Source organism: Pan paniscus, chromosome 13 (assembly GCF_029289425.2).
Source record: "Pan paniscus chromosome 13, NHGRI_mPanPan1-v2.0_pri, whole genome shotgun sequence".
Taxonomy (NCBI): Eukaryota; Metazoa; Chordata; class Mammalia; order Primates; family Hominidae; genus Pan; species Pan paniscus.
Genome location: NC_073262.2, coordinates 142,047,668 through 142,061,035, shown reverse-complemented (window position 1 = coordinate 142,061,035; position 13,368 = coordinate 142,047,668). Strand labels below are relative to the sequence as shown.

General features: G+C 50.1%; 1 protein-coding gene and 1 long non-coding RNA gene across 12 annotated transcripts in view; one reads left to right on the top strand and one right to left on the bottom strand.

The window, feature by feature from the left end:
• Positions 1 to 4,641: 4,641 nt before the first annotated feature.
• Positions 4,642 to 5,168, bottom strand: LOC103785185 (uncharacterized). The gene is made up of 2 exons (XR_610879.5): positions 5,033 to 5,168; positions 4,642 to 4,927 (listed from the first exon to the last, which is right to left on the bottom strand). It is a non-coding gene; the product is annotated as an uncharacterized LOC103785185 (long non-coding RNA).
• Positions 5,169 to 5,342: 174 nt separating this feature from the next.
• The window catches only part of HDAC4 (histone deacetylase 4), a 363,062-nt gene continuing 355,036 nt past the window's right edge, over positions 5,343 to 13,368 (top strand). For 3 of the 11 annotated variants that reach the window (XM_034955511.3, XM_055109275.1, XM_055109273.2), the window contains exon 1: positions 5,348 to 5,600. The gene's annotated coding sequence lies outside the window, so the exon portion shown is untranslated. Of the gene's footprint in view, positions 5,601 to 5,935; positions 6,633 to 13,368 lie in introns of those variants that run through there. The other 8 variants (XM_063595623.1, XM_055109274.2, XM_034955508.3 and 5 more) reach the window with 6 other exon arrangements.

Here is a 13,368-nt window from a genome sequence, read left to right as displayed (position 1 = left end):
GGTGTATTCGAAGCATTTTCCGCTTAGGATGGACTTATGGGGGTGCTGCCTGCGGCAAGTGGAAGAGCCGCACATGAAACTTTTTGCCTTGGGTCTCCCCCACCAGCTCCTCAGACGCTCCTCACTTCATGTTTGCTTGGTGACCGTGGTAGCTACCCAGCCGATGCCTCTGAGCCTTCCAGGGTCCATAGCACCTCCTGGAACAGCAGGAGACCTGGCCTCTGGCCTTGCCTCAGCGCCCCTTCTAGCAGCTGGAGCTCCCTCTCATCCCAGCCACGCTTCCATGGCCAGTGCTCCCTGGGCCCCGCAGATGCGCCCTGGTGGCTCCTCCCCTTGGCCTGTGGTGCCTCTCTTGTCTCCTTTCCCAGAGATTCTCTGAAGCTCAGAGTGGGGTGTTTGGGGGGCTCTCTCAGAACTCCTGCTTGCCCAGCCTGGAAGCATGGGGGGCCTTACTTAACCCCTGTGGGGCAGCGCTTGACCACTGGTGTTTGCAAGCTGATGGAAAAATGCTTCCTCCTCCTTCTCAAAGATGAACAGTCTGGCCAACTGCACATCACAGCCCAGGACTGGCTGTCCTTCCTTTCCTGTCCCATCTCCAGCCCCCAGGTCTGTCGCTCCTGCCTCCTGGGGCCTCCTCCCAAACCCCTGCTGCACCTGTGTCCTTGTATCAGGCTCTGCTTTTGGACCTGAGCTAAGGTAGTTGGCACTTAAATTCCTCAGATAGCAGTCACGTGCAAACTTACTTCCCTGAACAGCAAAGGCCTCATCTGGAGGACTTTTTCCCAGTCCCCCAGCCTCCAGCCTCTCAGCTCTCGGCCTCTTCTCTCTTCTCTTCCTGGACTCCACTGCTCCTGCCATTTCTAGCCACTCCCTACCTGGCCTCACCCTCTGTAGTGACTTCAGCTCCTCCTTACATGCTAATGACCCCAATATTTTACCTCAAAAAACATAAACTAAAGCAAAAATCTCAAGCCAACTTTGGTAGCTTTTGACTGGGTCTGCTTGGTCAAGTTCACTTCCATTGAATCAGTCACCCAAGGCTGAAAGCTGGGCAAGGGGAGCCAGGGGAGCGTCCATCACCAGCTGTTTTGTTGGTCTCTTGCTACTTATTTCAATGACCTGGTTGTGTCATCCCTATCTGGAGCAGGTCTTGGGTTAAAGTGTTGGAGGGCAGAAGGTCCGCTGAAAGATATGGAAGAATTGAAAGTCTTAGGGCTGTAATTTTCTGTCCTTGTGATAGTTTGCTCAGAATGATGGTTTCCAGCTTCATCCATGTCCCTACAAAGGCATGAACTCATCCTTTTTTATGGTTGCATAGTATTCCATGGTGTATCGATGCCACGTTTTCATAATCCAGTCTATCATTGATGGACATTCGGGTTGGTTCCAAGTCTTTGCTATTGTGAATAGTGCACATCACTCATAGGGGGGAATTGAGCGATGAGAACACTTGGACACAGGCTGGGGAACATCACACGTCGGGGCCTGTCGTGGGGTGGGGAGGGGGGGAGGGACAGCATTACATATCTAATGTAAATGACGAGTTAATGGGTGCAGCACACCAACATGGCACATGTATACGTATGTAGCAAACCTGCACATTGTGCACATGTATCCTTGAACTTAAAGTATAATAATAATAAAAAAAAGAAAGTTTTAGGGCTGTGAGAAGAGCCCTGAACTACCCCACCCCTGCTCCCTCTACTGCAGCCCAGGCTGCACCTCCCATCTCTGTCCTACAGCCCCCGGCTCGTGCCCGCTTGACAGAGGCTCTCAGACCTTGCTGTCTCCTTAGTGAACTTCATGTCCTTCTTGAATTTTTTTAAATAATTATTTTTTACAAAAGGAAAACATGTTCACTGAAGAATTAAGAAAACAAGTGAGCAAAAGAAAACAAGAATCTCTCATTTTCCACTTAGAAGAGGACACATTTTTCCTCATTGTTTTTGTGTCTATAAATGCTTTCATTTGTAAAAATTACATCACATTGTAATGAGGTCTTCTTGTCTTTCTTTTCCCTTGAAACTATAAAGTGAATTTCTTTCCATGATATAAAACCCCTTATTTTTGGTGATATATGCATACATATTCATCCCAACCAACCATTGTTTCTGTAGACCTTTTAGCTAAATGTTTATTAGCATCCATGTTTGTCTCTTTGAATGAGGTTCTAAAATTGCAATCACTAGGTGAAAGAAGGTACAAATTTTGCAGGTTTTATTTATGAGTGTGGTTAAGTAGCTGTCTGAAAGTTTCTATCAGTTGACACTCAGTTGCTGTATAATAGCGTTTATTTCCACACATTTGCTTTTATCAAACAAAGCATTGCACTTCTCTTATTAGAGAACATCCTGCCATGTTTATGGGCGTTTCTTCTTTTGTCTTTGCCTCTCCTTGTCCCTGCCTGCTTTATGTATGGGCTGCTCCGCTCTGAAAACCCTCCTGCCTGTGAAGATCAGCCTCTACGAATCCCACGCAAACGCTTTCCCCACTCACTTGTCTTAATTTTATTGTGTTCTGAAGCACCAGAAGTCCCCCCTTCCCCTCCAAACTGGGGCAGCCACTGCCTTCAAAAAATTTTTTTTCTTCTGAATTAAAATCTTCCTGAGAAAGGCACAGCTCTTAAATTCAACGAGTTTTGATCGGTACGTACCCCTATGCGATCTACACCCCAGACAGAAAGTGTATTATCTCCATTGCCCAGGAAGGTTCTCGTGTCCTTCCCAGTCCACCCTCTGTAGGCCCCCAATCTGGAGAGAAGTGTTCTGATCTCTACCCCATATTTGGCTGAATTTCATATTAACAGTCATACGGTGTAAACCCTTTTGTATCTGACATCTTTTATGATGTTCTTGACGTTCAACCGTCTATAACAGTTCATTCTTTTTTATTGCTAATATTCCCTTGTATTTTGCAGTTGGGGTTTATCCATTTTCCCACTGATTGCACACTAAATTTTAATTACAACATAGCTAAATTCTCAATTATTTCCCTTTATGACTGTTGACAATATTCTTTATATTCCACAACCCTATAGAGATGTCCAGAGTTTTTCCTTAGTACTTTTTTTAAAAACTTAAGTCTTTACTCCATTTGATGAGTAAAGATTTCAACTTTAATCTCTTCTCTTCAAATGATTAGCAGGTACCCTACCATATTGCTTTCTCACTGATTTGAAAAGCCACTTTCATTATATTTTAAATCCCTACAGGGGTGGTATTAAAACTAGTCAAGAGTTGGTGAGGCACAGGCACTAACCAGCCTACAAAGCTGCCCATTAAGAACAGCTGGAGCACACTGATCATACACATATCGGCTGGGTATCAGCCTGGAGTCAGTTCATTTGCTTGGGGCCATTCCTTTACTTTCTATTATTTTGCATTGATCTGGGCCAATATCACGTTGTTTTCATTTCGGAGCCCACATAACATGTTTTTATTTTCTGGGAGCACAGTTTCTCCCTCATTACTCTTCTTTTTGACTGCTCTCAAATCTTTATTCTTCCAGATGAACTATTTAACGATTTTCACAATTCTCAGGAAGTTCTGTTGGAACTTAGTGTTACATTTAGGTACTTAAAATGTTTTTGCTAATTGAGAATGTTTCATATTTTCTAACACATATGTAAGTGCTTAGCACAAAGCTCACCACATACTGAATATGCAACAATTATTTAATTACCGATTGAATGTTGTCAGTTATCTGAAAGTTACTGTTATTTGTATATTTTATAATTGGCCAGCTTGCCGATCGTAGCCAGTCTAGGAGTTCTACCATTTTATTGGATCTACCAACCCTAGATTTTAAAATTTGAGTCTTTGATGCTGGTTTCTTTCAACTGTGAGAACACGGAGATTCCTTTGAGTGTGATTCATTTGACTCTGTCAAATACCTGTATGTGAAGTCCCAAGTGAATGCTCCCAGGCATTGGGGTTGTCACCCCACCTTTCTCCTTATACACAGCTCACAGGATAGCGTGTTTGCTTTCACTGCACACTATCGTACTGAATTGCTCTGCACTGGCTGTGCACCGGTCTCCTTCAGACAGCCCCTCTGACACATAATGGCAGACACAGCCACCCAGGCCAAGTTTCTCTTTTCCAGACATGGCGAGTGAGGTTCTTGCACCATCCACCCAACGTCTGCGTGGTGCCTCACTCTGCTGGAGTGCCTCTCAGGACTCCTGTGGTCTAAATGGCACGCAGCAATGGGGCTACCCATTCCTTCTAATGGAAATCTACTTTTTAAAAATTACCTCTGCAAGCATTAGATCCCAGAGCTCGTTTCACGTGACTTTTTGCGCAGGCACTTCTCTTTGTACGTGAAAAACTAACTTTGGTAGACTTACAGGCAGGTTTTAATATTTTCTCGTGATTGTATGTTTTTGAGAATCCTGTCAAATGATATTGAATCTTATCTAGATGTTAGCTAGCTACAGACCCTGTTTCATTCTACATGAAAATTAGATAGTGCACCGTTTCCATCAGCAGCCAAGTCTCCAAAACCCCGTAATTGCTCTCCTTTTCTTCAGCTGTATCTTGTTTTAAAGTTCTCTAATTCACCATTCCTCTCCTTCAAAGTTCAGCCTAAGCATTTCTTGCAATGACCAAAGTTTTCTAATTATTAATGAGATATTTAAGGAAATGTAAAATTGGCATTTTTATTTTGCTAACTGTATTTTTATCCACATAACTAGTTTCCCCCACCAAGAATCACAGGTCGAGAATGCTGTAAAAACGGATCCTTTCTCAGCTCCTAAAAGGAATGGCCTACAATCGAAGCGAACGCGCATCTCCGCCAGGTCCGCAACCACGGGCCCACGCCGTCGGGCCCCACGAACCGGCGCGCGCTGTCAAAGGCGCTTCCTCCCTGGAACGCGGGATTCCGAGGACAGTGTGTGCACTCAAGTTGAAAAGTTGTCATACTCCTGTTGGAAAGAAACGGAAACATCACCACCAGGAGGGTGGCCACTAAAGACCCTCGCCGACACCTGCTGGCAACCAAAGGCGCTTCCGGGGATCTACGGGCCGACCTTTAACTCAACACAAGCCTCCCAAGCCCTGCGGCCTTAAAACAACGCCCACCCGGGCGGTGCGCCGTTCCCGCCACCTCCACGCCTGCCTGGACCCGGACTCGAGACCCTGGCGGCGGGCCGGGCTCCCTCCGCCTGAGCAGGGACGCGGCGAGCGCATCCCACGACCCTCGGCAGCCGTTGCAGGCCTGGCGGACCTACACCCCACACCCTCACGGCTGCGTTCCCGCCGCGGGGCAGGGCGAGGCCCACGGCGCCTGCGCACTCAGTGACCGGGCCGCCCTGCGCCTCAGTGCGCACGCAGCACCACGTGACCCACTGCCAGTATCCAAGATGGACGCCGCGGCGAGGCCTGGCCGGCTCCCCGCCTTAGCCTGCACCCCATTGTGTGCCCTCTAAGCGCGAATTAGGCTCGCAGACACGCGGTGCTGACCGCTAGGCAGCCATGCGGGCTACCGAGTGCGACTGGACACGGCCGGGGCCCGTGTTTACGGTCACTACTGGCCCCCGGTCCCTGCGCCTCCTCAACCGCGAAGCACCCAGCGGCTGGCGCCTGGAGCGTCTTTTGGTACGCCCCACCCTCTAGAATTGGCAGCTCCAGCAGCCAATGAGGTCCAGGACGCGTGCGGGGAGGCGGGCAGCGGTGGAGCCTCTCTGCCGCTCATAGGGCATCCGGCCCCGCGGTTGGGCAGCCGCTGGGCGAGGGGTGGGAGCAGACGGGCTGTGCGCAGGTTTCAGCGGGCCAATGGAAGGCCGGCCAGGCGCCCAGGGCGGGCGGGCGGGAGGCGGGGCCGAGCCGTAATTGACGAGCTCTTCATTAGAAACCAGGCGGGAGGGCGGGGCCCGCAAGGGGAGGTGACGCAAGACTGCCGCAGCTAATGGTTGGCGAGCCGCCGGCTGGCTGGGCGGGGCCGGGCCGGCTGACGGGCGTGCGGGGTGGCCTATCGCCGCCTGGCTCGACGCTGGAGGGGGGAGAAGCATCATGGTTCAACGTGGGTCAATTTTTTGTGAATGAGGAGGGGAGGTTGTGGGGCCGCCGCCGCGGAGCACCGTCCCCGCCGCCGCCCGAGCCCGAGCCCGAGCCCGCGCACCCGCCCGCGCCGCCGCCGCCGCCGCCCGAACAGCCTCCCAGCCTGGGCCCCCGGCGGCGCCGTGGCCGCGTCCCGGCTGTCGCCGCCCGAGCCCGAGCCCGCGCGCCGGCGGGTGGCGGCGCAGGCTGAGGAGATGCGGCGCGGAGCGCCGGAGCAGGGCTAGAGCCGGCCGCCGCCGCCCGCCGCGGTAAGCGCAGCCCCGGCCCGGCGCCCGCGGGCCATTGTCCGCCGCCCGCCCCGCGCCCCGCGCCCCGCGCAGCCTGCAGGCCTTGGAGCCCGCGGCAGGTGGACGCCGCCGGTCCACACCCGCCCCGCGCGCGGCCGTGGGAGGCGGGGGCCAGCGCTGGCCGCGCGCCGTGGGACCCGCCGGTCCCCAGGGCCGCCCGGCCCCTTCTGGACCTTTCCACCCGCGCCGCGAGGCGGCTTCGCCCGCCGGGGCGGGGGCGCGGGGGTGGGCACGGCAGGCAGCGGCGCCGTCTCCCGGTGCGGGGCCCGCGCCCCCCGAGCAGGTGGGCTCCGGGCCGCCGGGAGTGAGGGCGGGGGCGGGCGGGCGCCGGGGCCGGCCGGGCGCCGTTTATGTAACTTTGTCAAATGCTGTGAGTTTGCAGAAAAACGTCCCTGCCGGGGGTCCGCGGCCCCGCGCTTGTCGTCGCCGCTGCGAGCGCCCGGGGGGTCGCGGGAGGGCGGGGGGCTGCCCGGGACCCGCTTGGCTCAGCCCGCAGGGCGCCAGCAGGCCGAGACGGGGCCCTGTCCCGCTCGGGGGTGGGATCCGCGTTTGCCGGCGTTGCGAAAACACACCACGGAATCATAAGCAAATTATCTCGTATTTACATTGAGCGTTGAATTATTTGACACTGTTATAGCAGGAGACCGTGCGTATCAGTTGGAAAGGCCGGGGGTGGAACCCAGTGTACTCATTTAATGCACATCAAAAATTTGTAATAACTTGAGGCAGCTGATATGAGTGTTTTCTTTATTGCATGTTGTAAATTGACCTGCTGTGACACAATTTTCAAATAAAGCGTTGCAGAAATTAAACTTAAGTTATTTTAAAACTAATGACTTTCTTAACTAAATCCTAATTGCATGACTGTAGAGACCTACCTAATTGCTTGCTGAGAGCAGTTCTGCTTGCTCTCCGTGAGGGAGGAAAGGGCCTGTGCAGTCACTTTGCCGCCCCGTTTTTCTCTGTTCAGGCTTTTCTGTTTATTCCCACAAATCACCGAAGCAGTTAAGGCCTGGGAGTAAGCCTGTAAACAGTCCTGGCCCAGCGCCAGCCCAGCAGGACTAGGGGGATACTGGCAGGTTTGCACCTTGACCTGGTTTCACTTTTTCTTTTGTAATATGATCGTAGTTGCCTGGAGTTTTAATTGCTTCTGATAATTCTGTGCATTATTTTCGGGACTGTCCAAGGAAGGCTGGTGTGGTGGTTTCAGGACCTAGCCAGGAAAGGTGGTGGTGGTGGCTGGGGAGAGGGAGGGTGGAAGGGAGGGAGATCGAATTAAGAAAACTCAGCTGCTTGTACACAAATATACACTACAGCAGTTACAAAGCAACAAAAGTTATTGCAGAATTTTGCAGTAACTATGGCAACACAATTACTCTATTATAATTGGAAATGCAAAATGCCACCCAGTTAGAAGTTTCATCAGAATGGAGTTTTGGATATCAAAAATATGTGAAATTTAATTTTTTTTCAGGTAGCTCCTGTGAATTCTAAAATCTGTGTTCAATTACCTATTTTTAAGACTGATCGGGCTTTCCCAGATATTCTACTCTCTGGGATCTGTGGCATCTTTCCCCAGAAGAACTCACATTTGTGTGGGAGGGAAGTATTTTCATGCCTTAAAAACACACACCCCAACACATTGTAAGACTTCTATAGCTTTCTGTGTTCTGGGCTTTTATTTTAGAGATCAAATCCCATCCTAAAGAGAGCAGTAATCAATTAGAAAAGAAGCCGGCTGTACTCAGCAGGCAGATGTAACGCTGCCCTCTTTAGGGTTCTTTCTCCTGCAAGGGGAGCTGGCAGCAGGCATGCCCCCGGGAGAGCCCTGGGCTAAGGGGCGGGGCGGAGGGAAGATGACTGGACTGCACATAGGCCTGGAAGGCCTAGGGACGAAGGACAGATGTGGCCTCGGAGCCCTGCACCAGAGAGAATGTTCTGTGTTCAGCAGCTTCCTAGCCATGCAAAATAAAAATCTCCAAATGCCATATTCTCGGAGGCCTTGGGGGCTGTTGCTGTAGCAAGATGGACAGGACAACCTGGCACGCTGGCCACGTGCGGCTCAGGCAGCCCATCTGGACTCTGTGGCCAGAGACCTCGTTGAGAAGAATGCCCTATGGATGTTTACCAGGAGGACTCTAGTGCTGGAAGTTTCCACACATTGTGGGGTTGCTGCAGTTTAATTTTGTTATAACTCTTTCCTTTTAACTACTGCATATTTATGCCCAGTAATCGACTTCCATTCTCCAGCTTCATTGTGAGGTTTCAATGCAGCATGAATGGCTTTGAATTCCAATCCTTTGATGTTGGGGGTGGCACCAAAGGAAAGGCGACTTTATGCTGTCTTAATTGCCGGAGCAGAAGAAACATTTCATCACTCCTGTAGAATTCATCCATACCATTCTCTATTGAAAACGGCTGGGCTTTCATAGCTCAGAAGCTGCCATGAGTAATATATTAATACCTGATGTAGGGCGCGAAGGAGCCGCAGAGGCCTAGAGAACTGCCGTTGCTGAGAGGCAGCGGGGCGACAGGCTGTGGCCGGGCTTTCCTCCGAGGCTCAGAATTGATGACTGTAGCTGGGGATGGGGGAAATGAAGGGCGAAGGGGCCCAGTCTCCACCTAAGCTTGGGGCTGTGGAACCGGGACTGAGCCCCTGCCCTGTTGTTTGCAGCCCCCAGTCTGTCCTGGGGTAAGGAGTCGGAAAGGATGGATTTGGAGGGAGTGTTTGTTTTGATTTCAGGTGGTCAGCATATGCCCTGCCGTGTGGTGGGCTCTGGGTTTTTGGCCTTGACGTTAGAGGCGGGTACTGCACCTTCTGGTTCAGGTCAGATGAGGGGTACCGTGTCAAAAGTGATGCTACCTTTGAACACACCTTAACTCATTCTTAAGCGTTTCTGTGGGAACAAGTGTCACTGAGGTCAGTAAGTTCTCTTCATACGGTCAGTTTTCTTCTCTTGGGCTTCTGTGCGTGGGAAGAGTGGGACCTGTTTTGGGGTGGCATGAGGGCCATGGTGCCTGCAGCATTAAATGGCCATGTCCCCTTGCTGCAGCCTCACTGAGACACCTCCTACTCACTTCCTAGAAGGAGGGTCAGGGTCCTACATGTCCCCTTGCTGTGGCCTTGCTGACACACCTCCTACTCACTTCCTAGAAGGGGTCAGGGTCCTACATGTCCCCTTGCTGTGGCCTTGCTGACACACCTCCTACTCACTTCGTGGAAGGAAGGTCGGGGTCCTACATAGATTGTCCCCACTGTGACTTCCTGTATCACTGTCGGGGGATGAGGATGTATCCTGGAGCAAGGAGATGATGCCACGAGCAGCTGTCACATGCTCCCGTAGCTGACGCCAGATGAGCACCTGCTTGGGGCTCGTGCTGTTTCATGCACTCACCATGTAGGTGTCAGCACAGTCCTGCAGGTGGGCTCTACCTCTGGAGGAACTGGGGGTAGAATGCGATGGACCATCTGCCACCCCCTGCATCTCCAGTCCCAAAGGCCAGTTCCTCTCCGTGCCTCTGCTTCTGGGCTGGTGGTGACCTTGAAGCTGAAGTTCAGCTTGTCGAGGTGCTTGGGCGAACACAGCCTCTTAGAGAAGAGGACGATTTGGAATACCTTTCTAGTTCAGTGTCGTTAGACTTTCTAGTGCTGTGTTGACTGTTCTTGGAGCTGTTACAGGCGGGTTTCATAGGTCTGGGCAGTACTTCTGGCTTTCTCATGCTGTCTTATGTCACGTGTGGGGCTGCAGAACTAGAAGACATCATGTTCTTCTCCTGCAAAGTCCCCAGGACGCCTGGAAGCAGGTGGGGGTGACGGAAGGGAGCTAATGCTCCAAGTCCACTTCAGCCGGAGCAGCTTTTAGTGTTTGTTGTTCGGTCTGTTGATTACCTTGGAAGATTTTATTGGAAGAAAGCATTTGAGGACCAAGTTAATCTACTCTTTCAATACCAACCCGGAAACCTTAAAGAAAATCTTGACAGATTTAATAGGATAAGAGTTTTTTTAAAAATCTCTTTGGCAAAAGACTCCGTCAGCCGGGCTAAGAGACAACGAGAGAGAAAATACATAACACATTATGCCTGTGTAAGCTTAATAGTCAATATATAAAGAGCTTTTACAGACCAATAAGGAGAGCATGAGATCACCATTGCAAGATGAGCAGAGCGTATGAACATTGAATCATTGTGCCAGTGATGAAAGGTTAGCATTACTAATCAATTCAGTGTGAAGGAGATTCCCTTTATGCCTATCATATTGGCGAGTTTGATGATACCTGTTGCTGGTCATAATAATAATTTCTATTTTGTAAGGTTTTTGCAAAGTTTAAATAAGTTAATGTATGGAAATTTCCTTGAATAGGGCCTGGCATGTAGTAAGCATGATATAAATGTTGGCTGTTATTTATTATCATTTGCTCTCTGGAGAGACCCATATGTATTATTATATAAAATATAATAGCGCTGGGCGAGGTACCTTATGCCTGTAATCCCAGAACTTTGGGAGGCCAAGGTGAGAGGATCACTTGAGCCCAGGAGTTCAAGACCAGCCTGGGCAACATAGTGAGACCCTCATCTCTACAAAAAAAAAAAAAAAAAAAAAATCAGGCATGGCGTCGTGTGCCTGTAGTCCCCATTACTTGGGAGGCTGTGGCAGGAGAATCACGTGAACCTGGAAAGTCAAGGTTGCAGTGAGGTGTGATTTTGCCACTGCACTTCAGCCTGAGTGACACAGCGAGACCATGTGCTGTCCCCCCCAAAAAGTTTATATATGTAATGTATAAACATAAAATAGTGATTACCGAATTGCTCTCTAGAAAAGTCTTAAGTGTCAAAATCTTAAATGCCATTCCCCTTGTCCCCACAGTTCTACATTTTGAAATCTATTCTAAGGAAAGAAGATAAGTGTGTAGATATCCAGACGTGTGTGGAGGTCGGGGCTGCATTATTTATAAAAGCAGTACTTGTTAAACATGCTGGCATTTCTGCACTGTGGCATCCTCCATGTGTAGACAGGCAGAAGTGTGCAGTGTAAGAGGGAAAGGCGGGGTCTGGAGCAGTCCCCGGGCCACTCCTGGTTTTAAGTACATGGGTCTCTAAGGTAACCATCAGAGGTGAGGAAATGGGGTACACTTTTCTTTTATACATGGTGGTATTGTAGAGATTCTTTTGGTAAGCGTGTATTTTTTACAGTAGTAATTTGAAAACATTTAGATATCGTCATTGGAAAGAAAAGTACTCTTTAAGTCCTTGGCAAGTTGATAAATATGCTTCGCAATAGAAGAATTTAGGGGCATTTGTTTTTCTAACTCACATGTAAGCTCTTCAAGGTGGGGACTGACCCTCGGGGTCTGAGCGGGCTCTGCTACAGCCCATCCTACAAACAGTCTCCCAGGTTTCCACCAGAAGCAGGTTTGTACCTCTCATTCCCTTGCTTGAAACCCTGGCATGACTTTCCTATATTCTTAGGATCCTAAGGTCTCGGGGCCCTGGAAGGCCTGCCTGATCCTGGCCTCTGTTTTACCAGCCTCATCTGATAGCACTTGCTGTGTTTGTGGAGTTTCAGCTGCCACCTGCTTTACTTTCTAGCTCTCTCTAAGTCCCTTTTGACCTCGGGGCCTTTGCACACACTGTTCCCCTTCCTTGGAATGGCCTCCCTTTACCTTCCTCTTCTCCAGCCCCTCAGTTCATGCTCATCCTCTCATCCTTTGATCCCCTGTTAAACTTAGCCTAACAGCTTTTTTCCTCCTTTCTAACAGCATCCCACTGTGCAATTTCAGGAGCTCATTGTGACCTTAGTTGTTTAATGCCCCCTTTTCTACTAGCTGGGGCTCTGTAGGATTGAGGGGCCCTGAGGGCCTCATGCCTGCTCTGTACCCTGTGCTTGGCAGTGTAGGTGCTCGAAGAATGAAAGAAAATGAATGAGTGAATGAATGAATGAATGAATGGATGGATGAGTAAGTAGCCCAGTGAATGGCACAATGTGGGCCTTGGGTGGGAGAGCTGGGGTGAGGCCCCACCTCTGGCCTGGCCCCTCTGCGGGGTTCTTGCCAGTGCTCTGGAATTGCCTGTTTCCTGACACCCCCTGCCCCCATCTGGGAACTTCTTGGTCCTGATTTTGGAGATTACATGCTCCTAAGGAGATGTCATAAATGCAAGTGGAGGGAATTCTGTGATGCAGAAAGGAATGGGAGGGAGAACGGCCTTCAACACAGCTGTCGAGTGGCAAATGCGACTGTTGTGCCAAGGCCAAGGCAGGTGTGTGCGGCTTGTTCTCCAGCCACTTTGCCCAGGGCCCCGGTGTGTGAGGAGGCGAGTGGTGCTTTTATGAAGAAGTTTTTCTCTGCTTGTTTTAAATTAGAATTAATGACATTATTTAATCACTTCTTATTTAGCGTCATAATTTTAATATGATATGTTAATATGTTTGTGTACATAAACATTTTGGAGTCTGCTCTGTTTAAAAATGTGAGTGTTGGGCTTTGTGAGTTTACTGTTGTTTATGAAGTACTCCGTCTGTGTGAGTCAAGTGCTTTTGCTGGATTGATGTTTAAGCTTGAAACAATAAATCAGTTCTTAGGACCTGAAAGTCTGAACCAGCATTCCAAGTGGGAGTATTGTTCAAGCGGTGAGGGAATTGCATTTTCCCTTGGGAATGGCCCGTCATCTGGTTTATGTGTTGCTATTTGCTGGAGCGGTTCTTTTTTAAACTGAGGAAGAGAAGTTTCTGTGGTATCTCCACTGGCCTCCCTGGTGGTGGGGTTGGGGGTGGAGGGGGGGTGGTCCTTGGGGGCCATGTTCCCTAAATATTTCTAATTGATTAGTTATTATTTTGCAAATACTCATTTTACACCCCAGCCCAAGTACTAGGTTTTACATGAGATGAGACTCAGTTGAACACATTCTCTGTGCCAGACGCAGTGGCCAGCCCCATGACCCCAGGCTTGATCAGGAAAACTGGCCTCTGCCCACAAGAGGCTTTGGTGTTGGTAGGGACAGAGGAGAAAAAGGAGCTAAACAGG